Below are 27,188 nucleotides of genomic sequence, written 5' to 3'. Positions count from 1 at the left end.
AAGGAGGATACCCCCAAAGCTGTGAGAATGTGCACCCCATTTCCTGTGGGAACCCCAGGAGGTGGTAGAGAGGCCTAAAGCAGCAGCCCCTCCATCTAGTGCCCTGTGTCTGTTACAGAATCCACAGCCTGATGGCCTCAGAGTTCGTAGAAAGAGACACAGAGTAAGTGTTGGGTATCAGGTGACCATAGACCAAGGAGGACCTGGACGTGCCATCAGATGCTGGCAGGGAAAGACAGCAATCACCAGGACCCAGCCTGGGCCAGACTCACTAACTCAGCAGAGGGGCCTACTGCAATGCTTCCTCCCCACAAGCTCTAAAGCTCCACCCCAGCACCTCAGAGTCTGGGGCAGGTGGTTGGGAGAAGTGAGGAAAAAGAGAAGCTGGTGAATGAGCTTGAACTTGCAACCGGACAAGCTGAAGGAATGAGAATGTATGGGATAAATGAGCTTGTCATCAATATGTTTCAAGTTTCAGACTACTGAGGACAAACAGAAGATCCTACAAGCTCTCAGAGAGGATATAAAAATAAGTGAGCATGGGTTAGATACAATGGTTCAAGGGTCAGAATGCCAGAAGAATCCTACTAGTAATTCTGAAAACCAGAAAAAAGTGGAGCCATGCCTTCAAAATTTTAAAGGAAAATGATCTTGATCAGAGAATTCTATCCCAGTAGTTTGGTTTTATCAGGAATAAGAGTATCAGACATTTTCAGACATGCAAGCACTCAGATTGTCCTCCCATGCACATTTCTTCAGGAAACTCTCAGGGGGTGAGCTTCTCCAAAGGGAGGCATCACCCTTCCTGGGCTGCAGGAAACAGGAGTCCAATGGGACGGATGATGGAAAAGGGTCCCCAGGTGGGCCATGAAGGGGGACCCCAAGATGGCTGAGCAGCAGGGCCAGAATAGCCTGAGTATCTGAGGAGGTCAAGGGCTTTAAGGAACACATTGCAGGAAAACAAAATTGATAGAACAGCTAATGCGTAGGAACACAGTGAGAGGACATTTACACCAACAGGGAAGAAGCATGGAAAATAGAGAAGAGTCTGGGGATAAACTAGGGACAAGTACAGAAAAAAATCAAACAAATATAAAATACAGAAAATTTATTAACTCCAGGTAAAACAAAAAAGTTATGCAAGAAAGGAAAAGAAAACTAAGCAAATGAAAAATATAGAGCAATCATTAACTCCAGGTAAAACAAAGAAGTTATACAAGAAAGGGCTCACCTTTGAAGAGCCTTAACACAGTCACACTGTAAATAATGAATGTTCATCTTGTCAAGGATAATGAGACTATCCTTCAACTCTAAAATAAAAAGCAAAGCTGAACTTACTGCTCACTTGAGCAACGGAGGACTTTGCTGTTCAGGCAGTCTCCCAGAGCTCGGAGCCAGGAGTGCAGGGATTGGCCAGGTATCCAAACTAGGGATGACATCATTCATCATCCCTTGAAGGTGACTGGTTGAGAGACAATATGGTTGATTGGCTGGCACACAGAGGCTGCTTAATTGAGTGTGTCCATCTTTGATTGGCTTGAGTTTCAGCTAGGAGCTGACACTGATTGGTTGGCTAGAAAGCATGTTCCTTGAAGTTAGCTGTGGTCTCTCCATTGAAAAAGTTTAAAATCGGTCTGCTGTTATTTGTTACCATGGCGATAGAACAATGGGTCTTTTCCTAGGAGTGTGGGAACTTCTGAATGCTGAATCCATGCAGAATTAGGATGTAACGATGTTGCTAATAATGGGGGTTGGAAAGTGTTAGAACACGTGTGCGGTGCTGCCTAGGATGAGTGTGAACGAAAAACAATTCCCCACTTTCTATGGTAAGAAGTAAGAGAATAATGCCCAGAACTGGAAAATTAAAAGTTAGCAGCGTAAGCATTTTATTTAGAATTGTGAACATAGCACCAAAAGAACTGTTGAAAATTGGTTTTCTCTGGGGAGCAGGAGACTATGGGGTGGGGCAAGGAGACTGCTGTTTTGCATAACAAAACTTGTTGGGCTGTTAGACTCTCTAAACCCCATGTATTCATAACCTTGATAAAAGGTGGGGGGGGGGGGTGAATAAGAATTTTTTTTTAATTTTCACCGAGAATTTTTCAAAATACACATTGAAATGTTTTTACACAAAAAGAACGTTCTGTTTCTAGCACATCAAAGCAGTTAGCAAGGTTTTGGTACCCAGTCTCTTCACTGTTCATAGATGAAGGATGTACCATCACTTTCCAGGTACAACATTTCCCCTTTCTTAACCTCTCTTATCTCACTATGACATCTGAGGATGCAAAAAATCCTTGAGTGCCTGTCTCACAGTGAGAGAGAGAGTGTGTGTGGTGGGAGAGTGAGAGAGAAAATGAGAGAAAGAGAGAGAGAATGAAGGTGTAAGAGTGAGTTAGAGGCAGCCCCAAGTCTTAGTCTACAATGAACGACAAGCTTCTTGGGTTCTGTGCAGTTTCTGGATGCCACTCAGGATCCTCCCAGTGCTGAGCTCGGTCAAGGCCGTGCCTGTGTCTCCCTCCTCTGAGTCTTGCCCCCTCCCTGGAGCCCTCCCCTGTCTCCCTCCCCACCCCCTATGTGTCAACGTTTCCCAGCCCCCAGAACAGGGCCGGGCCAGTAAAGGAAGAAGTAGACTAAGTAATTCCTTAACCCAGCTTTTCTCCAAAGAATTTGGAAGAGCTTCCTGTGCCCCAGGCCCCAGGAGGAGTGGCTTCGCTCCCTGGAGGCTGCACCTCCTGGAGGCTTCACCTCCTGCCTTCTGGTCAGTGCAGACACCATTTAATCCCGGGCTTCCACTCCCCACCCCCAGGCAGCACTCCAGGGTCAGGAGGCACAAATGGCCTCACCACTGGCCTATTTGACACAGTCTCCTGGAACCCTGGCCCCTGATCTCCTACCTGCTCAGGAAGGGCAAAGGTGTGACAGGGTCAGAGGGCATGTAGGTGGCATGCAGAAGTGCAGGGGCCAGACTGTTCTAGGGTAAGCAGAACTTCCTGTTAAACCTTGGACAGGCAAACCTAGATACTTGTCACCCTAGTGGCCCTCTGAGGTCCTGGCCCCAGGGGCCTCCACCACACCTCTGTGGTCTGGACTGGACATTATCTGGGTTCCTCAGGCTTGGACAGGCCATTCTGATGGTCAAGTGCAGCCAAAAGTGGTGCAGAACTGTTTGGGGTCCTCTTTGAGATTCCCCGTCTTGGAGAGTGCCCCATCACCAGCAAGAAAAACTCTCTTCACTTCTAGTAGATTTTGCCCCAAGAAAAGGAAGATTTCACCCTTTTCCCTTCCCTCAGTAATGGCTCTACAATTAACAAAAGGAGACCCTGATACTATTTTAAAAAGGCGGGTCCTGGATAAATTCCACACACTCAGCCCTTTGCACAAAATGTGCTTTGCCGATGGGTCCTTGGCCTGACATAGACAAACTGCCTAGTGAAACAGAGGCCCCTAGTGAGGAGAGTGACCCAGCCTAAGGAGGGGAGGGGACTGGCAGCTGACACAAAGTTCCCCCCATCCCTGCAGTCGGCTGCCTCATGATGGCTGCTTCAAGTCCTTGGGTCTATCGGTCCACGTGCTTGCCGTGGGGACCTCAGAGTGAAGTGCTATCGCCGGCCTTGTGGGACTCAGGCACAGCTGCTGGGCAGGAGGGCAGAGGTGGCAAGGCCCCGGCCAATGCCTCTGTCTCTCTGTTCAGCGTCCTGCCTGGACCCCGGGACTGGAGCCTCTGAGTTTGTCTCCCCTCAGTGCTGTCCTAGGTCACACTGCTTCCCCGTGTTAACTGACTCCAGGACAGCTGCTTCTCTACATGCCCTGGACCCTCACATGCACCTGCCAGGTGGGCGTGGTCCTCCTCAGCTTATAGGTGAGCAAACACAGAGGCATAGGAGGGAAGAACTTGAGCATCCTTGCCCAAGGGAGGAGCCTGCACATCGGACTTGAAAGCCCTTCCTGGGAAGCCTGAACTGACAGCTTTGAAAGCCATACTCTCTCCAAGGAGCCTTTCCAGGCCCCCAGCAGCTTAGCCTGGCTGAGGCTTGAAGGTCCAGGGCCCCTCCCAGGAGGGGTAAAGGTCCCCACAGAGAGAGCGAGGTTTGGGATTACTCACTGATAGAGGCCCTGGACTGCGGGGAGACAACTGGCTCTTGATAGCATCCGGTCTGCCATCCAGGCTCCAGGCTGGGGAGAGGTGTCTAAATGTGGCTGGTGAATCAATGAACTGTGTGGGCTTTTCCCCAGGCTGCGTGCCTCAAAGGAAAGGCATAGTGGCTTAGGAACCCACCCCCAAACCCTTGTGTCTGGATTTTAGGCATAATAGACGGATTTATGGGTGAATTAACTTCCAGAAACTTCCTCTGACCCTGCATCCCTGCCAAAGCCCCTCAAGCCTCTTACTTCCACCCCTGCCCTGAAATCCCATGTCACTTTCCAGTTGAAAGAGCCAAGTCCTGGGGGATTAATTCTACGACCTTAGCTGTATTTGTAAGTCTGCTCAGAGAGTCTGGTGAAATCCAAGGGAACTGGCACATTTGAATTCAGAATGTAGATGTGCCAGCTGTTAGCCCAGGTCCCCCGGGGCAGCGGGGGCGGGGGACGGTGGAGGGGCCTGTTCCCTGCTCCGGCAGACGGGGGTGCAAGGGGCCCAACACTCACTCATGCGTTCATCCTTTCCACCCATGAATGGTTACCGGTCACCGGCTCTGTGTCAAGCCCTGCTCTAGGCTCTGGGATTCTGGACAGGCGGATGAGATGTAGCAGGCTGGAATGTGAGATTGTGTGCTAGGTAAGAGGGGCAAAGCAGGCAGGAGAGACAGGTTGTTTGGGGTGAGGGGTGTGAAGTTTGCAAGACCTCACGAGGAGGTGGCTTTTTAGGAGGGAAGGACGTAAAGGAGCTGCCGTGTGGACCCCTGAGAGGGACGCATCCTGCATAGTAACCGACAAAGGACAGATGACTGGCCTGGGGCCTGCAGCGAGCGAGCGGGGGAGGGGAGGCCGGGGTGCAGGGATACGGGGGCAGGGGAGGAAGTCAGAAGGCTTCTAGAGGGCAAGGGGGACTCGCAAGGGCTGAGCAGAGGCAGGACGTGATCCCACCTGGAGGTCACTGCGCTGCTCTGATGGGGAAGGACCACAGAGGGGTGAGGAAGAAGCATGTGACCCTCTTAGGTGACCATAGCGGTGAGCTTGGCTGCCATAGCAAACCCCACAGACGGCCGTCTTCTCTACATGTCTTCACGTGGTTGTCCCTCTGCACGTGTCTGTGTCCTAATCTCCTCTTCTTATAAGGACTGCAGTCATATTGGGTTAGGGCCCACCCCCAATGACCTCATTTTACCTTAATTACCTCTTTGAAGTCTCCACCTCCAAATACAGTCACATTCGGAGGTTGGGGCTGCCACATGTGAATTTTTTTGGGGGGGGAAGGGTGACACAGTTCAGCCCACACAGTGACAATGACAGGGGTCAGGTGAGAGATCACAGCTGGGACAACCACCGCGGCAGGGAGGATGGTGAGAAGGGGTCTGATCCTGCAGGCAGGTGCTAAGTTAGGGTGTGGGAGCTGTATGCCCCAAGGGAAGGCAGAAAGGGTGCATCGCCCCAAGAGAATTTAACATCCAAGAATGGGCAATTCTAAATATTATCACTGAGAAAATAGTCCTCCTTCAAAAGTATTTCATTTGTCTAATATTTAAAGAATGGCTGCATTTACTATTGAGTTTTTTTTTAATACATCTGTAAACTTCAAATTCGCACATTTTATGATGTCTTCTTTAGTCAACAATGGGTTCTACGTAGATATTAATTCAGAGAACTGTCAGTTACAAGGTTGACCCCCCTGCTTTCAGGACCAAGTCACACGTAAGTTTCCGTGGTTCCAAACCACAAGCTCACTTAGAGCCAGAGCAGTTCTCCAGACCCTGCATTTAAACAGCAGAGTTGAAACAAATATCGACAGCACAGCAATTATGACAGCAAGCCCACAGAATGTGAGTTCCTTCAACTCTGTCATTCCATGTGACCACTTGGGATATTTTTGTGTGTTTAAAATTTGAAACAGTAAAACAGTGCAAACTGCGAAGTATGACATTTTTGTTTTACAAAAACATAGTTTAATTCATACACAAACTATCACTGATTGTAAATTATCTTTTAAATTGAAATTTAGCCTTTTATAATTGTTTAGGTGATCATTTTAAAACCAAAGAAATTAATAAAGGAAATGTTACATCAGTGATATCTTGTAGCAGTTGTCGGAACGGTACCTCTTTTGGCTGATTCTGTTGTATTGAAATTCACTAATTTTTTATTGGCATGATTATAAACACAAAGTTCAGTTAAGAAAATTTGCACTCTGTAAGCTGCCACAATTCTGAGAACTGGGCTCAGGAAATGAGAACAAACTAACCCTGGAACAGAAGACTAACTGTACTTAAATAGTTGAGATGATGCTGATCAGATCACCACATGACCAATTTCAAGATGACCATCAGAGCTGACTGTATTGTTTCTGCATGCAGCCCCCTTCCTCTGCCTATACACCCCGGAAACCCCCTTTAAAAGCTCTTGCCTACTGACAGGCTGCAGGGAGGTGGCCTTTGGACATGAGTCTGCATTCTCCCCAGGTTGCCAACCACTGGAATAAAGCAAAGTTTCCTTTCCACCAAAAAAGAAAAAAATAAATAAATAAATAAATTTGCACTCTGTACTTCTTTCTGGACCTTATGACTTGTTTTATTTCATGATTATTACTGAATATAATTTTGTCACATAGAAGAAGGATGTCAGATAGTTTGGGCCACCATAACAGTGTCAATGAAAGATGTTGCTGTCATATCAGTAAACAAAGGATGTTGCAGCCATCACATTACAGCCGCCCCAATGGTGAGCCCTGGGGGAACTCAGGATAGAAACAGGATGTCCACCATTTAGCAGTCAGCCTCTGCAACCACCACCACCCCCGCCCCAGAACGATGCACCCCAAGGAGACTCGGGATGAGAAAGCATAGGATACTGGCCCCACATAGCTGAGGTAAGTATCAAAGGAATGATTTCAATGAGCCCAGACTCTTACATCTTCCCACATGTAAAAAAATGTGTAAATTCATTAACTTGAGATACCTGGTTTTCTTTAATTAACAGTAAGCTTTTGATGTTCCAAGTACCTGATCTTTGTTGCAAAAACTTCTATATACCCTGGCTCCTCCCTTACCTCTTCTGGAGCAGTCCCTAAGAGCTATCTGAGAGTCTGTGTCCTGGGCTTGAGTCCTCAGTTTTGTCAGCCGAATAAAACACAATTCTCAACTTTTAGGTTGTACATTTTTTTCAGTTGACCACAGACCTGGATGATTTAAAAAACAGATGTTTACTCCTCACAGTCCTGGAAACTGGAAGTCCAAAATCAGGGTGCCAGCATGGCCAGTCCATGATGAGGTCTCTCTTCCTGGTCATGTCCTCACATGGCCTTTTTTAGTGAATGCATGTAGAGAGAGATTTGTGTCTCTTCCTCTTTTAAAATAGCACTAATCCCATCCTGGGAGCTCCACCCTCATGACCTAATTACCTCCCAAAGGCCCCACCTGCAAACATCATCACACTGGAGATAAGGGCTTCAACCTGTGAATCTGGAGAAGACACAAATGTGTTGTCCACACAAGGATGATATTTAAAAAAGGATTATCTGCTGGTGTCACATGTGCTGGGATTTGGATGTGCTTTGAGGTGGTGCCAACAGGTGAGACCTGAATCCAAGTGTGAGAGCAGGAGAGCCATCGGGGGTGGCCGGAGCATGAAGGGCTGCACTGGGACACTGCAGGAGGGGCAGGTCTGGCCCAGGCGAGATCAGGAGTTTGGTTTTCAGACCTGTTCTCTGTTGCGGCACCTGCTGGACATACCCACGGAGATTTCAGGCGGGTGCACAGACAGCCAGGCTGAGAGCCCAGAGGAGAGGGTGATGTGGGAAATACTGGCATTCCCATGGAATTTAAAACCAGGAGACTGGAGGGCATGGCCTCAGGCAATTAACAAAATCACAGGTACAGCTCTTTGAGGCATCATGGACGTGCTTCAGAGAAGTGGATCCCTGACCTAGTCTGAGGGCACAGCCCGTGACCTTGGGAAGTACAGCAAGGTGAGGCCAGGATAGCCAGGCAGACAAAGGCCTGGAGGAGGAAGCAGCACAAGACTTTTGAGGAGCAGGAAAAGGCCAGTGGTGAGTGGACTCCAGGAGCCAGGGCACCATTGTGAGAAAACACACCACAGACCTCGGATTTTATCAGCAGAGCTATGGGCAAAGATTGAAGAGCTCTAAGTAGCAAAGTGACATGATCCAAGGAGAGTTTTTAAAGGCTCGAATAAGCTGCTTTGTGGAGAATGGATTAGAGCGGCAAAATAATCCATCCAGGTGAGAAATCACATGTTTGGACTAGAGAGATGTCTGGAGAGATGGGGAAAGTGGATAGTCTGAGAATCACGAAGCAGGCAAAACGGCACAGGAGGTGATGGAGTGGAGAAGCAGAGGGAATGGGTCTGGGGTGGAGGACGGTGCCCCGTGCCTGGGGGAAGATAAAGGTGTCTGATTCAGCGGAAAGTCCTGCTCAGTTGAGACACGTGCAGTGCTGGTCCCAGAGATCCCACAAGGTGGTGTCAGCCAGCGTAATGTCTGGATTGGAGCTTAGAGGAGCGGACTGGGCAAGAGAAAGAGTTGGCTGTGGACGAGGTGGTGAAAGGCTGGTGAGTGATGCTGTGTGGGTGGATGAGGTCTCCCAGAGGAACTGACCCTGAGCCAGGAAGGCTGAGAGCCTGGGGGACAGGGGCCAGTCCTTAGGGTCCTGGACGAGGGGAACCAGCAAAGGAGAGAGAGCGCGCGCGCGCTCGCGAGAGAGAGAGAGAGAGAGAGAGAGAGAGAGAGGGAAAGAGAGAGAGAGAGAGGAAAGCTGGGAGTATCCTGGCCACTGAGAAGAGGGGCTGCCTCAGGAGGGAGGAAGCTGAGTGCTCTGTGAAATCAGTAAGATGCAAGGACCAGTGTGCAGGACGAATGACCACAGCCATTCCTGATGACTCGGGGAGCGACTCCTAGCAGAGGGCTGGGAGGACCAGGAAGTGAGTGCGCTGAGGAGTGAAAGGGAAGTGAAGCAAGCCAGCAAGTGCAGACAGCTCTACCGAGAAGCCTAGTGCTGGACTCCGCAATGAATGGCAACGGTGGTGATAAACACCCTACCCTGGGCAGTCCGTGTGTGGACAGAGTTGGGGGCGTTCTGCACATTCACTCCCGTCATCCCTGCAAAGGCCCTATAAAACAGTGACAGACATTTCTGAGCCATGGTCAGGGAGACGGAGACACAAACAACGGTTAAAGCCTCACAGTCTTTAAGAAAGTAGGGAGGGTAGTGTCTGAATTTGAACCCTGGGCTAAGGTTAAGCCTGGGTGCCTGTGCTGAATCCATGACCAGGAAGGTGGTGGCAAAGCGTGGAATGAAACTAAGCTCTGGCCTAAGGCAGGATCCTGGTCCCAGGTCTCTCTGTGCCTTCATTTCTAAAATGAAGGTAATAACCCCTTCTCTTCCTATTTCATGGAGTTCCTTGGTAAATGAAATGAGATTTAGGTGTTTGCTTAACAAATGGAGCTTATACCTCATGGGGGCGCCCAGACAACAGTGGGGAGATGTGGACGGATATGGGGCCCATGTGAAGACAGAACCAATGGGACTTGCTGGTGGGTCAAATGTAGAGTGTGAGAGGGTGAGAAGAATCAAGACCTTTCCTAAGCGTCAGGATTGAGGAGCTGGGTAGATAGAAGTGCCATCTACAAAACTGAGAAAACAGGAGAGGACAGATTTCAAGGGAAAAATTAGCAGCTGAGTTTGGGGCATGTCAAGGTTGAGAATTGAGGGGTAGCTTCTGAGTTGTAACCCAGACAGGATCCCACAAGTACACGACTGCAGTGATGCTGGGACCATGGTGATGGGTGAGCTCCAGGGAAACACGGGCACAGCCGCAAAGAGAGTCTGAGCAGGAAGAGGGGAGATGCTGGTAGAGTGGGATCCCAGGAACCAAGAGGGGGCACGGCTCCCAGGAAGCCAGTCACTTGGTGTGTGTTGCTGAGATGTGCAGCTAGGGTTTGACAACACCGAGGCTCAATCCAGGTTCAGTGGAGGTGGTTGGGTAGGAGGGCCCATGAGCGGGGTGCGGGATGAATAGGTGGTGAGGAATTAGAGTCAGTATCAGAAACAGCTCTGATCATGATAAGGAATAATAATGGAACCAACATGGGGCCCATTTTATTTTCAACGTTCAACTTCCAGTCTGTGCAAAATGTCATTGCTTACGAAGAGGAGACCCAAACAGGTGAGAGCAGTGAACCCAGAACAGGACAGGAGTTTGAGTGGGTGCCCGGGAGCCTGCCTTCCACTCAGGGCTTGGGCTTCTTTTGGGGTTGCCCCAGAGTTAAGCACCAGGGTAGCTGAAAACTTGAAGTCTCCGGGGTGCCTTCACAGCCACAGATGGTCCACTGGCTGTAAGCCCACAGCTTCTGCCTTCCCTCCCTGAGCTGGCTGCCACTCACGGCTCAGCTACTACCTCATTTATCCATTTGTGCCTCCATTTATTTAAAAAGCTATTGTAGGGGCTTCCCTGGTGGCACAGTGGTTAAGAATCCACCTGCCAATGCAGGGGTCATGGGTTCAAGCCCTGGTCCGGGAACATCCCACATGCCGCGGAGCAAATAAGCCTGTGTGCCACAACTGCTGAGCCTGCACTCTAGACCCCACAAGCCACAACTACTGAGCCCACGGGCCGCAACTATTGAAGCCAATGCACCTACAGCCCGTGCTCCACAACAAAGAGAAGCCTCTGTGATGAGCAGCCTTCGCACCACAAGGAATAGTAGCCCCCGCTCACCACGACTAGAGAAAGCCCGTGCGCAGCAACGAAGACCCAGTGCAGCCAAAAATAAAATAAAGAAATAAATAATAAAATAAATCTTTAAAAAAATAATTAAAAAAAAAAAAAATAAAAAGCCATTGTAGGCTCTGGTCAGACCTGTACTGTGTCCTAAGACTCAGGTCTGAACTGGAGCCTGATCTTGCTCAGGAGGGCAGACAAGGAGGAAAACCGAGGGTGATGAGCTCTGGGGTGGAGGGGGCATGCGAACTGGGGCAGGGCATCACGGGGAAGGCGTCACCTAATCTTGTTGAGGGGAGAGGCTGGGGAACTCCTAAGGGGAGGTGACACATGGGCTGACTTTTAGCAGCCAATTGCTGTCATCTGGTAAAAAGCACTGTGGACTCCAAGGACTCAGAAAGTGGAAGAGGAGAAATCCAATCAGCCTGGAAGGTTGGGGGCCAAACCAGAGGTGCTGGGCCTGGGCCTTGGGCCTGGATTAAGCATTTTTCAAGTCCACCCTTTGGTTTGTCTCAGTAATCCTGGGAGATTAGGAGAATGTGGATTCCCTGCTCAGCAAATGATCAGACAAAGGTCCATGGCTTGACTAAGCTAAGATCACAAGCAAAAGTGGTGACAGGGAGAGAACAGACCTTAGAGATTGCTTACCGTGCACCAGGCTCTCCCCCGACACTTTGCACACTTGCTCTTATTCACTGTCCTGGCTTCATAGAGGAGGCGTCCCTGTGGGATGGGGGAGGAAGTGAGACTCAGGGAGGCTGAGAGGGGCTCACAGGGCACATCTGACAAGGGTGAGGGGTATCCAGTTGGCCGTGTGCAGGGGTCAGGCAGCCCCCTGGAGAGCTGTTCTTACTACAGGCACCGACCACTTAGAAGGGAAGCCCCTGGCTTTTTGAGCCTGCTGAGCTGAGGGCATACAGGGTGAAGCCCTAGCACACTGCAGACACTGGAGCTCTGGTGCCAGCCAGATGAGGCCTTACCTGCATCAGTGACTGGTCAACAGAACAAGAGCAGTCCACAGCCTGTTTCCAGGGTCCTTCTATCCCTGTTCTGGGGTTTGATGTCTCTCTGAGCCAGGCTCTAGGCCACCTAGGTCTCCATGACCCTCAATGCATCCTTGGGCTTCTCCCACAAAGGCTCTCTGTGCCTAGGAGGTGAGCCCACCTCCCTGCAGACCCCAGAGGTCCGGCAGCAGCAGGGAATATAGATCTTGTCTGGGGACCAGGTGAGGACACGCTCCAGTCTCCCCTGATTCTTTCAAGGATGAAAAATGGCCCAAGGAGCCTGGGCCCTTCCCCAGCCATGATCCCTCCTACTGAGAAACATGTTTCACATGGTGCAGCCTCAGATCCCTGCAGAGCAAAGAGATAAAACCAAACACCCATGATGCAGCCAATCCACCTGCAGCCCTGCCAGCTCTGGCTGGAAGCATGCCCCATCTCTGGCAGGATCTGGAGGAAGATGCAACATCAGGGACGGCTGCTTCCCAGATGGGAGACTACAGCACATCTGTATACTCGTAGGAATGAGTCAATAGCGAGGGGGGATGATGATGGGAGAAAGAGATGGAGAACAACAGGAAGCCCTGTCCCAGAGTCCCTGGCACATACGCTGAAGGTTCATCCTCCCGCAGCAGACAGGCAAACTGGCACACTACAGCAAACTCCCTTCCCAGCCAGTAGAATCCTTGAAGGGCCCTGAACAGCAGATGCTTTTTGAAGTGAAAAAAACCACAACTTGGAAGATGCAGGAACCTTGGGACCTGATGAAATGATTCATCAGAGCATAAGGCTTACCCTAGTTTGGGAGAGATGCATTTCTTCTTGTTGAAAAATTTCTTGCTTTGTCCTTAATGAAGAGAAAAAGCAGCAGTCACTCAAGAAGGATATAAAACAATAATAACAATGGTGAATAACATGGGAAATATAAAATGTTCCACTGAGCTCCTGCTATGGGCCAGAAGCTGTTCTAGGCGCTGAGTACAGCAGGAACCAGGAAACCTAGCGGGATGAAAGAGCCGAGAGGCAATAAGTGAACAAGTTAAGCCGCAGCGGGATGAGCAGAGCTAAAGCACTCTTGAGGTCCTTGTAGTATCTGGAGACAGGGTGCAGGGCTGATTACTCTCAGACATGCTGACATGCTAAAAGTGTATGTGGTTAATCCATTTCAAGTTAATTTTTGTAAGTGAGTAAAATAGGGGTTTAGTTTCATTCTTTTACATGTGTAAGTTCAATTTTCCCAGCACCATTTATGGAAGAGACTGTCTTCTCCATTGAGTATTCCCAGATGTAAAACCAGAAACCATAAAACTCCTAGGAAAAAACATAGGAAAAATGTTCCTTGACATGGCTCTTGGTAATGATTTTTTGGATATGACACCCAAAGCAAATTAAAAATAAACAAGTGGGACTGCATCAAACTAAAAAGCTTCTGTGCAGCCAAAGCAACAATCAACAAGACGAAAAGACAGCCCACAGAACAGAAAAAAAAAAGTATTCTCAAGTTATATATCTGATAAGGGGTTACTATCCAAATTATATAAATAACTTATACAATTCAATAGCACAAAAAAAAAAATCCACGAAATAATCCAATTTAAAAATGGGTGAAGGACCAACATAGATACTTTTCCTAAAGAAGATATAATGAAGGCCAACAGGTACATGAAAAGTTACTCAACATCATTAATCTTCAGGGAAATGCAAATCAAAACCACAATGAGATATCACCTCACAACTGTTAGAATGGCTGTTATTAAAAAGACAAGAGGTAAACACCGGTGAGGATGTGGCAAAAAAGGAACACTTGTGCACTGTTGATGGGATTGTAAACTAGGACAGCCACTATGGAAAACAGTATGCAGTTTCCTCAAAAAATTAAAAATAGAACTACCATACAATCCAGCAATTCCACTTCTAGGAATGAAGGAAATGAAGACACTATGTCAAAGAGATATCTGCACACCCATGTTCATAGCACCATTATTACAATAGCCAATGCATGGAAACAACCCACATGTCCATCAACAGATGAATGAGCAGATGGTGAGATATATATATATATGGATAGATAGATAGGGATAGATAGATAGATAGATAGATAGATAGATAGATGATAGATAGATAATGGAATATTATTCAGCCTTAAGAAGAAGAAAATCCTGCCATTTGTGACAACATAGCTGGACATTGAGGGCATTATGCTAAGTGAAATAAGTCAGACAAAGAAAGGTAAATACTGCATGATCTCACTTTTCAGTGAAATCCAGAAAAAAAAAAAACCCTCAGAAAAAAGAAATTATACTTGTAGTCCCCAGAGGCAGGGAGTTGGGAGGGGTGGGAGCCCTTGATGAAGGTGGTTGGTACAAAGTTCCAGTTATGAGATAAATAGGTGAGGATGTGATGTACATGATGACTACAGTTAACACTGCTGATGATATAGAGAAAAGTTGTTAAAAGAGGACATCCTGAGAGTTCTCATCACAAGGGGAAAAAATCACTTTATTCTCTTCTCTTTTTGTATCTATATGAGATGATGAATACTAACTAAACTTATTTTGGTCATCATTTCACAACACATGCAAGGCAGATCACTGTACTGTATACCTTAAACTTAGTGCTGTGTGTCGATTACATCTCAATAAAACTGGGGGGGGGGGGGAGTTTGTGTAAAAAAAAGATTGAAGAAGTTTCCATGTGATCATGAGGTGAATAGAAAGAGAATGCATAACGTTCAAACAAGCAGAGGTGAAAAGAGAAATAAGAAAACTCACTTGTGCCAATAAAAGGCAAGAAAGAGTAAGTTAAAGTAAAAGCAAAACAAACAGGAGGCACAAAATGAGGTGCAAAAGGTGCTAGAAAGAAACCTAAAGAGATCAGTAATTACAGTAAATGCACACTCACTAAATTTTCCTGTTTAAAAATAAAAATAAAAAACAGAGATTCGGGTTGAATTAAAAGAATAATCCAGAAGTAGGTTGTTTACAGGAATCACACATAAAATATAAGGATACAGGAAAATTAGAAGTAAAGAATGTAAAAATAAAAAATAAAAAAACACCAGTGAAATATTAATTTAAAAAAAGCATTATTAAGAAAGTAGAGGGACTTCCTAGGTGGTGCAGTGGTTAAGAATCTGCCTGCCAATGCAGGAGACACAAGTTCGATCCCTGGTCCAGGAAGATCCCACATGCCACAGAGCAACTAAGCCCACGTGCCACAACGACTGAGCCTGCGTTCTAGAGCCACAACTATTAAGCCTGTGTGCCACAATTACTGAAGCCCGTGTGCCTAGAGCCAATGCTCTGCAACAAAAGAAGCCACCACAATGAGAAGCCCATGCACTGCAACGAAGAGTAGCCCCTGCTCACCTCAACTAGAGAAAGCCCGTGTGCAACAACGAAGACCCAATGTGACCAATAAATAAATAAATAAATAAATTGCAAAAAAAAAAGTAGAGACTACACTAAATAATGAAAAAAGAAAGAATTCATCAAAATGATGTAAACATTCTAAACTGAAAACATGGCTTCATATTTGTAAAGCAAAAATTGACCTAATTATGAGAGGAAAAATATCCACAACCATACTGAGAGATTTTAAGTCACTTCTCAGTAACTGGCAGTTTAAATATACCAAAAAATTGTAAGGATATAGGAAATTTGAACAACACAATTAACAACCTTGATCCGTTGAACAATCATAAGGCACAACAATCAAAGGTACAAAATTCTCAATAACACTTGGAATATTAACAAGAAATTGATCATATACTAGGCCTAATGCCAGCCTCAACAAATTTTAAAGATGCTGCATGATGCAATTAAGCTAGAAATCAATATCAAAAAGTAACTAGAAACAAACAAAAGCAAACATTTGAGCATGTAGAAACATACCAATGGGGACGTCCCTGGTGGCAAAGTGATTGAGAATCTGCCTGCCAATGCAGGGGACATGGGTTCGAGTCCTGGTATGAGAAGATCCCACATGCCACGGAGCAACTAGCCCGTGCGCCACAACTACTGAGCCTGAGTTCTAGAGCCCGTGAGCCACAACTATTGAGCCTGTGTGCCGCAACTACTGAAGCCCGCACACCTAGAGCCAGTGCTTTACAACAAGAGAAACCACTGCAATGAAAAGCCCGTGCACTGCAACAAAGAGTAGTCCCCGCTCACCACAACTAGAGAAAACGCACATGCAGCAATGAAGACCCAACTCAGCCAATAAATTAATTAATTAATTAATTAATTATTAAAAAAAAGGAAAAGAAACATACCAATGACTAACTCATGGGCTAAAAAAGAAATCAACCTGTTAATTAGAAGATCCTTAAAAATGAGCAATAACAAAAGTGATATATATCAAAACTCATGATGGTACTTAAACAGAAACTTATAGCTGTGGTACTTTTATCACATTAGGAAAAAGGCCTGAAGACTAATGAGCAGGACATCAACTCAATGAGAAAACAACAATGTAACCCAAGGAAAGAAGAAGGAAGATAATGACAAGGAGCAGAAATTGATGAAAAATAAGATCGCAATTTTAAAATCAGAGAATTATTTAAAACTTCATGCACACTGAGGCAATTTCCTAACAAATTCTACTCACCAAACTGACTCAAGAAGAAATGGAAAAGCTGAGTAGACTCATAGCTATCAAAGTTATCCGTGTTTTAAAATCTCCAGGGGGTGGGGTGGAGGGTACTAGAGACACAAAGAGACAGAGAAAGAAATCAAGCCCAGATGCCAGATGACTCTAGGGTGAGTTCCAAAACTAAGTTGAAGAATAGACAACCCCGATATTACACAAACTGTTCAAATGGATAGAGGGAATGTTCCTCAGCTCATTTTATGAGGCTAGTGTAACCTTGATATCAAAACCAGATAAAAGGAAATAGGAAATAATACAAACAGGAAAAATTTTAGGTCAGTTATACTCATGAACATAGATATCAACATCATAAATAAGATATTAGGAAAGCAAATCCAGTAATGAATAAAAACAGCAACATATCATGACCAATTTGCCACCAGGAAAGCAAGATTGATTTAATATCAGAAAGTATATCAATGTAATTCACCACATTAAAAGGTTGAAAAGCAGGAAGAAACAATCATTTCACTACAGATGGATTTTTTCAAATTGATGAAAAAGCACCTCTTTACATACTGGGACTAGGAGAGAACTTTCTTAACTTGAGGAAGGCTATCTCTATAAACCCAGTGCAAACATCATACAGATTAGCATAATTTACTTAAAGTCAGGCATAAGACCTACTATAATTGCTTCACTCATCATTGTGCCAGTACAATAAAACGTTTTTTGAATTTATATAAAGGTTAGAAAAGAAGAAACAAATATTTTATTATTTGCAGATACTATGATTGTCTACATAGAAAAATCTAAAGGAATCTACAAACTGTTAGAACTAGTAAAAGAGTTCAGCAAGTTAACTGGATACAAGATGATATGTGCAGGGACTTCCTAGGTGGCACAGTGGTTAAGAATCCACCTGCCAATGCAGGAGACACAGGTTCAAGCCCTGGTCCAGGAAGATCCCACATGCCGTGGAGCAACTAAGCCCATGCGCCACAACTACTGAGCCCACATGCCGCAGCTACTGAAGCCCATGCGCCTAGAGCCCATGCTTCACAACAAGAGAAGCCATGGCAATGAGAAGCTTGTGCACTGCAATGAAGAGTAGCCCCCGCTCGCCGCAACTAGAGAAAGCCCATGTGCAGCAATGAAGACCCAAAGCAGCCAATAAATAAATAAATAAATAAAATTTATTAAAAAAGGATGATATGCACATGTGGGCACACACACACACACTAACAACATTAAATTAAAAACTGTAAATTTTTGAAAGGTACACTTCTAGTAGCAACAAAAACCATAAGATACTTAGGAATAAATCTAAGAAGTTGTGCAAGACTTGCACACATAGTTGTCCTGTGCAGCCATGAAATGTGTACATTGCACAGCTCCAGGGCATCATTACATAGGCCAAGATACACAATCTGTGCATCAGGAGCTCAGCCTTATAGAGAAAGTTCTAAAGCAGTATTGAAAAATATTTAAGTAAATGTAAACAAATGGAGATTTTTACCATGTTCATGGATGAGAAGATTCAATATCATAAAAACATCAATTCTCCCCAAATTATGCTGTAAGTTTTGTGTAATTCCAATTAAAATCCAACAGGGTATTTCATGGCACTTGACAAACTGATGATTCTAAAATATATCTGGCCAAAGTATTTGGGGTCAAAATATCACCAAAATTTTTAATAAAAAGAAAAAGAAATATCTACCCTTATCAAATATCAAGAGTTATAATAAAGCTGTAGTCATTACAGCAGTCATTACAGCAGCAGTCATTACAGCAGTCACACAGCAGTGTGATATTGGCCCAGGAACCTTCAAATAGGAAACTGCAGAAGACTAATAGAGCCTGTAACCAGATTCATATCTATTTAAAACAATGTATGAGACTGTTGGCCTTGAAATAAGTGGGGATAGATTTTTCCATAAATGACACAAAGACAATGTTATCCACAAAGAAAATAAAAAAGCAGATATTTACTTTGCAGCATACACATATATACCAAATACAAAAATCTTTTCCAAGTGAATTAAAAATCCAAATATGAAATGCAAAACTTTAAAACTTTTAGAATATATTGAGAAACATCTTTTATGATCTCATTATAAAGAGATTTCTCAAAGGACACAAAGACAACATATCATAAGGAAAAAGATCATGAATTTAGCTATAATATACTTTTAAAATTCTATGAAAAAAAAGTTATCCAATACAAAAGGTGAAGACAGCCACTACTGGGAGAAGATATTTGCAACTTAACAAAGGGTTAGTAGCCAGCACATATAAAGAATTCCTACAAATCAAAAGGCAAAAGACAGACAACCCAATAGAAAAAAATATGGCAATTCACAAAAAGGGAAACATCAAAAGAATAAAGAACATGGGAAAAGACATTCAGGACTTCCCCAGTAAATGCAGATGTCCCTGAGAGACCCTTGAGTCCCACAGCCCACCATAAATTCTACAACACTTAGAAATACCATTCAAAGACTCTGAAATCATTGATTCCCCTTCAAAAAGGGGGCCAGGTCAATTGTGCTTCTGCACTGGGGGTCAATTGTGCTTCTCTGGGTTACATCAGTCATTTACTATCTGCCATAAGTCATCTCAAGAACCGGGCATAGAGAAGCCAGGGATAAAAAATTCTGTCCTTCCTTCTAGAATCTCACAGTCTAAAAGGAGAGAGGGCAGTGTGAACAGTCACAGCACTGCACAAAGCCTACCAAATGGATGTTTGCACAGAGAGCTGTACAACCCTCAAGGAAAGGGCCTCTGGGATTGGGGAAATTCTGACTTTCAAATCTCAAAGTAAATACAGCATTTGCTGCACAAGTCCCCTTCTATTGTCCAGTTCCCAAAACTACCAGAAGAGAGAAAATCATGATGGAATAAGATGGACAGAGAGACCTGGGGAATCTGAATTCCTCTATCAGACCCACCCTTATACACACTAGGATCTTGGGCTACTGCCTACTTGACAGTCTCACCTGAGTATTTAATGGGCATCTCAACCTCAGCCACCCAGGACTGAGCTCATGATTCTTCCCTTAACTTGCTCGACCTTCCCAACTCCGCTCCATGCTTCCGATCGCTCAGGTAAAAGACTTTGGGGTCATGATTGTGCCCCTCTCCTAATTGATGAGAAAATCTTGATGGCTCATTATTCAAAATATATCTGGAATCTGACCACTCCCCTCTACCGCTTTCACCCCGGTGGGAGCCACCATCACCTCTCACTGGGATTATTGCAGTAGCCTCCCTAGGACTCTGCCTGCTCCACTCTGGCCTCCACACCCAGAGCCACAGTGACCTTCATAAAATGAAGGTCTGATCATGCTACTCCTCTGTTCCAGCCATCCCTTGGTGCCCATCTAAGAGTAAACCCCAAGTCTTCACCATGATCTACAAAGCCCCACCTGCAGTGGGCTCTGCTACCACAACTATTGCTTTCCCCACTCTACCTGTTGCAACCACACCAGCCTCCTGGCAGTTCCAGGAGCACTCCAGGGGATCCCATTTAGGGCTTCCGCTGTGGCTGTTCTCTTTGCCTAGAACATACTTCACCCAGATACCTACTCCACATAGCCAACTCCTTCACCTCCTGTGACTCTTCACTCAATGCCACCTTGTTCTTGAGGCTTGCCCTGACCACTTTATACAAAATTGCACCCCACCTCCTGCCCTCACCACCCCCCCAAGCCCTCTTGATCCCACTGACTCTGCTCTGATTTATTCAAGCACCATCTCCTTCAAACATGCTATGTAATGTCCATGGTTTATTACGTGTCTCCTCCCTGCTGGAAGGCATTTGTGCCGGGATGAGGAGCATTATTTACTTAGTCCAGAGCTGAGGACAGTAGCTGGCCCATAGTAGGCACCCAGCGAACAGTCAGCTTCCCCATCCTTTCCATTCTAAAATCTTAAACCTGCCTCAAAAGTGCAAGCTTCAAAGGAAAATACTTCTAAAAGAGCTAACACCATGCATGGAGCAGGTAGGGAGAATCCCAGTCCCTCACTTCAAACAGCTCCTTAATAAAAGGTGAGAAGCACTGGCTGAGTGTGCAAGGGTCCTCGGAAAGCTGTAGGACCACAGTGCCCACTTCACCTACAGGCATTGGCTGCATTTTGTTGGACTCTTACCTGCTCTCTTAACTCAGGCTGCTCAGCAAAATGCCACAGAATATGCGGCTTAAACAACAGGCACTGATTTCTCACAGTTCTGGAGGCTGGGAAGTCCAAGATCAAGGCTGCAGCCAATTCAGCCTCTTCCTGGCTTGTCGACAGCCACCTTCTCGCTGTGTTCTCACGTGGCCGAGAGGGCGAGCTCTGGTCTCCCTCTCTCCTCTTATATGGAAGTTAATCCATCATGAAGCCTCATCTAAATGCAATCACCTGCCAAAGGCCCCACCTCCAAATACCATCACATTGGGGGTCAGGGCTTCAACACATGAATTTTATGGGGACGCACACATTCGTTCATAACACTCACTCAATGGGTTTCTGCACAGAGGTGGACAAAGGCCCACGGAGCTGGGATCTGGCTGTTGACACTTCCTCTGCTAAGCTCAGGGCCAAATGATACAGTGTGATCAGGAAGTGAGAGGGGGGTAGAGGCTGTTTCCAGTCACTCTGCAGAGTAATTGAATCCCTGCCCCATATCTCTTGGCAAGATGATGCAACTCCACCTAACACACATGGGTTGTAGGAGGGCTGGGTGCTGGGTGGATTCGTGGTGCCATCTCTTTCACATCACAGTGCAGTTAATTTGTGGTCTTCTCCACCAGGACCCAGAGCCGAGGCTCCCTGTAATTGTACTAATCAGAAATCATGTCTCTAATCCACTTCCCTGTCCTCTTTGTCATGATCGCATTCAGGGTAGGCTGTAGTTTCCAGCTGGAATATTGGGCCCTTGGATGGATGGGCTAAAATGTAGCACAGCACTGATGAGGGATTCCCAAGTGTAAGTGAATTTTGCATTTTCTCAGAGAATGATTTCCAAGAATCATAAAGTGGGATTGCGCCAGCCCTGGGGGAGGTGCCGAGGCCTGGGCTGGGGCCTGATGTTTTCACCACCATTCCAGACTGAGCTGGGTCGTCCAGAGACCATGGAAGCAACTGCCTCTCAGCCCCAGACACAGGAGGAAACAGCTACCTGGAGCAAAACTTGGCCCATCTCCCCAGCACCCCTGAGCCTGACAGTGGCTTTGCAGTTGGGCTGAATGGAGGTAGGGTGCATTCAGAGAGCCCTGCTGTGAACAAGCCTGGTGTCAGAGGGTGCCATGAGGTATCCCCCTGGGACTCACAACAACCCTGTTCCCCATCTGTCACAGAAGGACACAGGCCCCCAGGAAGGCAAAGGGAAAGGCTGGGTCACCCAGCTGGTCAGCATCTGAACCGAGATGAAATCCCAGCACAGCCCACTGTCAGAGAGTGGGGACCCCAGGTGGCTAACATGTCCTCCCTCCTGAGTGCTCTGGTCCTGGTGGAGGTGACAGGGGAGGAAGGTCTCAGGCCAGGTGCACGCAAGCAAGCAGGCTTCTGGACAGTGTGCAGGGCCAAGCCCAGCCAGAATGCTGACAGGTGTGGCTGACACAGGAGCAGAGAAGATGCTGGGCTTCCTGACCCTGGAGTTGGAGGAAGGAGGCTTTGCAGGCTGGGGCGAGAGCATGAGGTCCTGTGACAGGACAGGTCCAGCAATGGGAGGAGAGGGTGAGTGTCCCCAAGGAAAGCCAGTTGCTAGAGAAAGCTGAGCCCAGACCTGGGGCCAACCCCTCACAGCCCTTTGGAGCTCAAGCACCCAGAATGTTGGGGTGAGAAGAGGGAGGGAGAGTTGGGGTTCAGCCCCTGTGAGCCTTGGGCACCCCGAGGTGACCTAGCATCATCAGCCCTCAGGGTTCCCAGTCCAGATGGAGAAGGGTGTGGGGAGAGCAAGGCATTAGCAGGCTAACAATTCCAACAAAAGAGATGAAGAGAGTGTGGCCTGTCCAGGGCAGACGGAGGGGCCACAGCTGGTGGGAATTGCAAACAGAATCAGACCGGGGGCTGAACATGAGCTCCCCATCAGACCTTCCGCTTCCAGCTGGTGGTCCCTGAGGCCCCTTCTATTGGAAATTGGGATCTTCCACGGGTCAAATAAGTGGAGGACTTGCCCACCACCCCAGCTTTGCCTGGAGCACACGGGCCAACCTCTGAGGGGGGCATGAAGGTCGTCAGGTGAAGACTCTGCCCTGTGCATTCACCCCATCTGTGTTTGCTCAAGGGACAGCCCCTCTCCAGCTGGTGGCTGGATGGGGCTCCAGGGCCCCCAGAACACTGAGCTCACCTCACCCCTCCTCCCAGCTCATGGGTGAGGTCACAGGGCAGGGAAGTCCCCGCTGGACCCAGGACCCAAGACCCACTGTCACAGCCCCCCAACCTCAGAGGTGGGCACGCATCCCCTTTGAGGCCCTCCAGTTCTGAAGTCCGGGTTCTCTGCAGGCAGCCAGTGCACGTAGCACTGGAGGGCGATCCTGGGCCGACACTGGCCCTGCCCCTCCTGTGCTGCCTTTGGGTCTGCTGATCGGGGCCATGCTGCACCCAGCCCCAAGGCTAAAAATAAGCATGTCGTTCTCACATGAACTAGTTAAGAAGTCGCCACTGCATGTGCCAGAATTACCTTATCTTTGCACAACAGACATTTTTACAGGAAAATTTGAAATGTTTTTCATCCATCAAACTGCCAGGGTGCTGCACAGGGAGCCCCACTTTCTGGAGGTTTAATCCTGAGCCTAATTTCCAGCACACCAAAGAATGAGTGGCCCCATTTATGAGCAGGGTCGCCTCAGGTCACAGCACTGCAGGCTGCTGGGGTCTGGGGCTCAGACCCCAGGGACTTTGCATGGGGACCCCCAAGTACGGTGTGGTGTCAGGACTGGGGATTGCCAAGTGACCCCCTCCTTTGCTCAAATTCTGACCCCGTTATCTGTGACCTTCCTTGGGCAAGTCACTTCACCTCACCTCATTTGTAAAATGGTGATAATCTAAGTGAAATAATGCATGTAAATCATGCAAAGATAAATAATGTTTGTGAATAACATCAGAAAAGCCCGTGGTCCTCAATAAAAGGGAGTAAAATCCCACATCTTAGTCCACTCAGCTACCATAGCAAACACACCCACCACAGGCTGGGTGGTTTAAACAATAGGCCTATCTCACAGCCTGGAGGCTGGAAGTCCAAGATCAAAGTACCATCAGGGTTGGTGTCTGGTGAGACCATCCTCCTGCCTTGCAGATGGCTGCCTTCTTGCTGTGTCCTCACATGGCCTTTTCTGTGTGTGCAGAGAGAGAGAGAGAGAGAGAGGGGACCGGTGTCTCTTCCTCTTCTTATAAGTACACCAGTCCTATGGGATCAGGGCCCTATCCTTATGCCCTACCTGCAAATACTGTCACATTGAGGTTTAGGGCTTCAACATATGAGCAGGGGGACACAATTTAGTTCATAACAGTTGGAGTCCTGAAGACAGTCATTCAGCCACTTGGCCAATGTGGGGTCCCACTGGATGTGCAGCACCAAGACACTGTGAGGACTGGACAGGAGACAGTGGCAGCTTTGGGTTTAGGACCTATGGAACTAACCATGTTCTCCATTTGCCAGTGGGGCCAGAATTCAACAGACTCGTTGCACAGAAATCCAGAGCCTCCCACTCGAAGACTCACACATGGGCAGCATCCATGCAGCACCTACAACCCCCAGCCCATGCTCATGCTCTTCAGACCAACACTCTCGGAACCCCTGAGAACACACCTGCCCCCTCACTGCACACCTCCCATGCCAGGATGACACAGGAGGTGGTTCTTTCCATCAAAAAGGGGTCTAGCGGATTGAGTTCCCCTTGTACTTCACAGATCCTTTTGCACACCAGTGGCATCAAATGGGGAAGGGAGGGGGAGAGACACCTCAAAGTAACTCTGCTGGAAGTTTCCAGACAAGCCCCACCAGCCCTATCACTGGAGGCTGTCACTGATGGAGCCCCACCAGGTTCCTGGAGCTCCACATGCCTCCCAAGTGGGGGTTGTGTGTAGGTGGCATTAACATCGTGTAACCAGGGAGAAACTGGAGCTCCAGAGGCTGGCCAGACCCAGCCAGAAGGGACCCCCAGCCTGTGAGATTCAGGTGCTCATGCTTCTTCTACGTGCTTGGAATGTGACTGCTGGGCAGGGCAGAAGAGGGACCTACACTGCAGCCAGTCAGACCTCAGGGACCTCTGAACACCTGAGAGAGTATAAGTGGACAGGTAGGCTCTGAAGCCTGGGGCCAAGTTCAGGAAGGCTCACAGTGGTTGTTCCATGGGGTTGTGCTGGTAAATGTGTAACTGCCAGCAATCTAAAGTAGACGGAAAAAATCCCTGAGGTGTGGCATGAACCAGTTCTCATGGAGTAAACATTCCCCGTGATCAATTTCAAGCTACCCACAATTTGATGAGCGGCTCTCAAAATTTCTAAAAATGTGACTATTGGCTCCTGGGTGTTGTTCTGAAGCAGCTCCAGAGCAGCCCTGGCCTCTGTGCCACAAGCAGACAAGGCACATAGCAGGCCCCCCAAAAAGATGCAGAGCTCATCCAGTGGGACATGAAGGCCACTTGGAGGGAATAAGGGAGCACCTGGATCTCAAAGGGCAAAGGGGTCTTTCCGTGGTGCTCAGAAGGGAAGAAGAGGCCACCGTGGGGAAGGGACAGCTGCCTATGACCAGAGAGGGCATGAGTCAAGTACATGAGCCTGGCTGTGCCCTGGTAGAAGGTCCACTCCTGGACCATGGAGTGTAGATCCAAGGAGGCCCAGGCCTCCCCCCTACCCCAAGCATGCACTCAGGAAGGGCCCTAAGCTCCTTCCCCTCCTTGGTGCCTGGTCCCTGCTGGGCTGCTGATGAGACAGGTTACAAGGAGGGCCTGAGTCAGCCTCCCTTCACTTACTCAGACAGAGCTCAGACCTAGGAAAAGGGAAAGAACTGCATGAGAGCACCTGTGTCTGCACCACTGTAACCTAGGAGGACCCTATGAGGCCTTCCCAGAATAGACCCCCACCCGTGTTCTCTGCCTGCTTTTTGTCTGTAGAAAAACTTTAGTCAAAGAATAAATTTAATCAGAGAAGTGAGAAAATGCAAAAAGGAAAACAGTCAAGCAAGATAAAATAATAATACTTTAGCCATTAAACAAAGTCAGAGATCTTTAATTCCTCCTCGAGGACTATAGATAATATTCTGAGCCACGTCCTTTGAGCTGTTTTGTAGATACTGAAACCCCCACCAGGTGGAAGAAGTTAACTGTACGCTGCCCTCAAACACATAGACCCCAGGCCGGTTGGAACCAGAAGGCCGACGATACTGACTCCCAGTTACGTCACCACCAACCAATCAGAAGAATGCCCACAAGCTGATGATGCCTGGCTCTGTGAACACTCTGACTCCTCACTACCTCCGAGGTGGGACACACAGCCTTGAGGGCATTAGCCCACTGTGGCCCCCTTTGCCTGGCAAAGCAATAAAGCTATTTCTCTCTACTTCACCCAAAATTCTGTCTCCAAGATTTAATCTGACACTGGTGTATAGAGGCCAAATTTTGGCAACGCCACCCAGCTTAGAATACAAAGGCCTCAGGTCTGCTGGAGCGGACACCCCTCCCCCTCATTCACTCTCCTGCTTTGGGGCTTATCCTCCCACTGTGGGTCTGTGCAGTTTCATCCCTTAGCAATGCCAAGCACTGCTTGGCATATTTTAAACCTTGTCTAAATGGCCTCAGACCATCTGCAATCTTCTGCAACTTGCTTTGCAGCTTGTTTCTTTCCTAAGGAGACGGGAGGCCAACAGTGGGACGGTTCCCGGCCTTGGAGCCCAAGCCTGTAATGAGCAGCATGACACACATCAAATCACACAGCCTCCCAGCCTCAGTTTCTTCATCTGTAAAACAGAGATGGGGAGGCAGTGGGCTCAGTCCAGCCCAGACACAGTCCTTCCCCTGCCCACTTTCCTCCAGTGCCGTCGGCAGCCCCCAGCCCCGGCACCCATTTCCTAGCCCACAGCCTGCTCAGAAGAACTGCCGGAACTCTACAGCCTGGCCCGCCCAGCAGAGGGCGGGGCCTGCAGGGTCCCCCCAACTTATCCCACATCACTGCTTCAGTGGAAGAGTGACCCCCAGCGACCCTGCTCTAACGGAGGTCTCTGTCTTCAGCTGACAGGGGGTTTTCCAGCCCTCTGGGGGCTGTTGGGACCCAACCGCCCCTCCCAGCGAGATGCTGTGTGTCTCCGGGGCCTGGGCTCTGACCTTCACAGCCCCACAGTGTTCACCCCACCAGCCCGTCCCCAGCCGCCTGCCCGACACCAGCTCCCAGCTGCTTCTTCTCAGCCTCCTTGGCTGTTCTCAGCTCTTCTCCGGCCTGTGGGCAGATGCCCAGAGCCTCAGGTTTGGCACACATCTCTCCCTGACTATACTCACTCCCGTGAGGTTGCCTCCCTCATCAGGGTTTGAAACACCAGTGCCACAGCAAGGGCTCCCAGCCTCTCACCGAGCTGCAGACCTCGCTCCTAAACACAAGGGCTCAGCCATCTGACCACTTCCTCCAGACGGAGACCGGGAGGCTTGACATCACATCCAAAACTAGACTCTCAGTCTCCTGTCCCCAAAACCTACACCATGCCAGCCCCCATTCAATGAATGG

Source organism: Hippopotamus amphibius, chromosome 8 (assembly GCF_030028045.1).
Source record: "Hippopotamus amphibius kiboko isolate mHipAmp2 chromosome 8, mHipAmp2.hap2, whole genome shotgun sequence".
In the NCBI taxonomy this organism is placed as follows: Eukaryota; Metazoa; Chordata; class Mammalia; order Artiodactyla; family Hippopotamidae; genus Hippopotamus; species Hippopotamus amphibius.
This window is presented reverse-complemented; position numbering follows the sequence as displayed.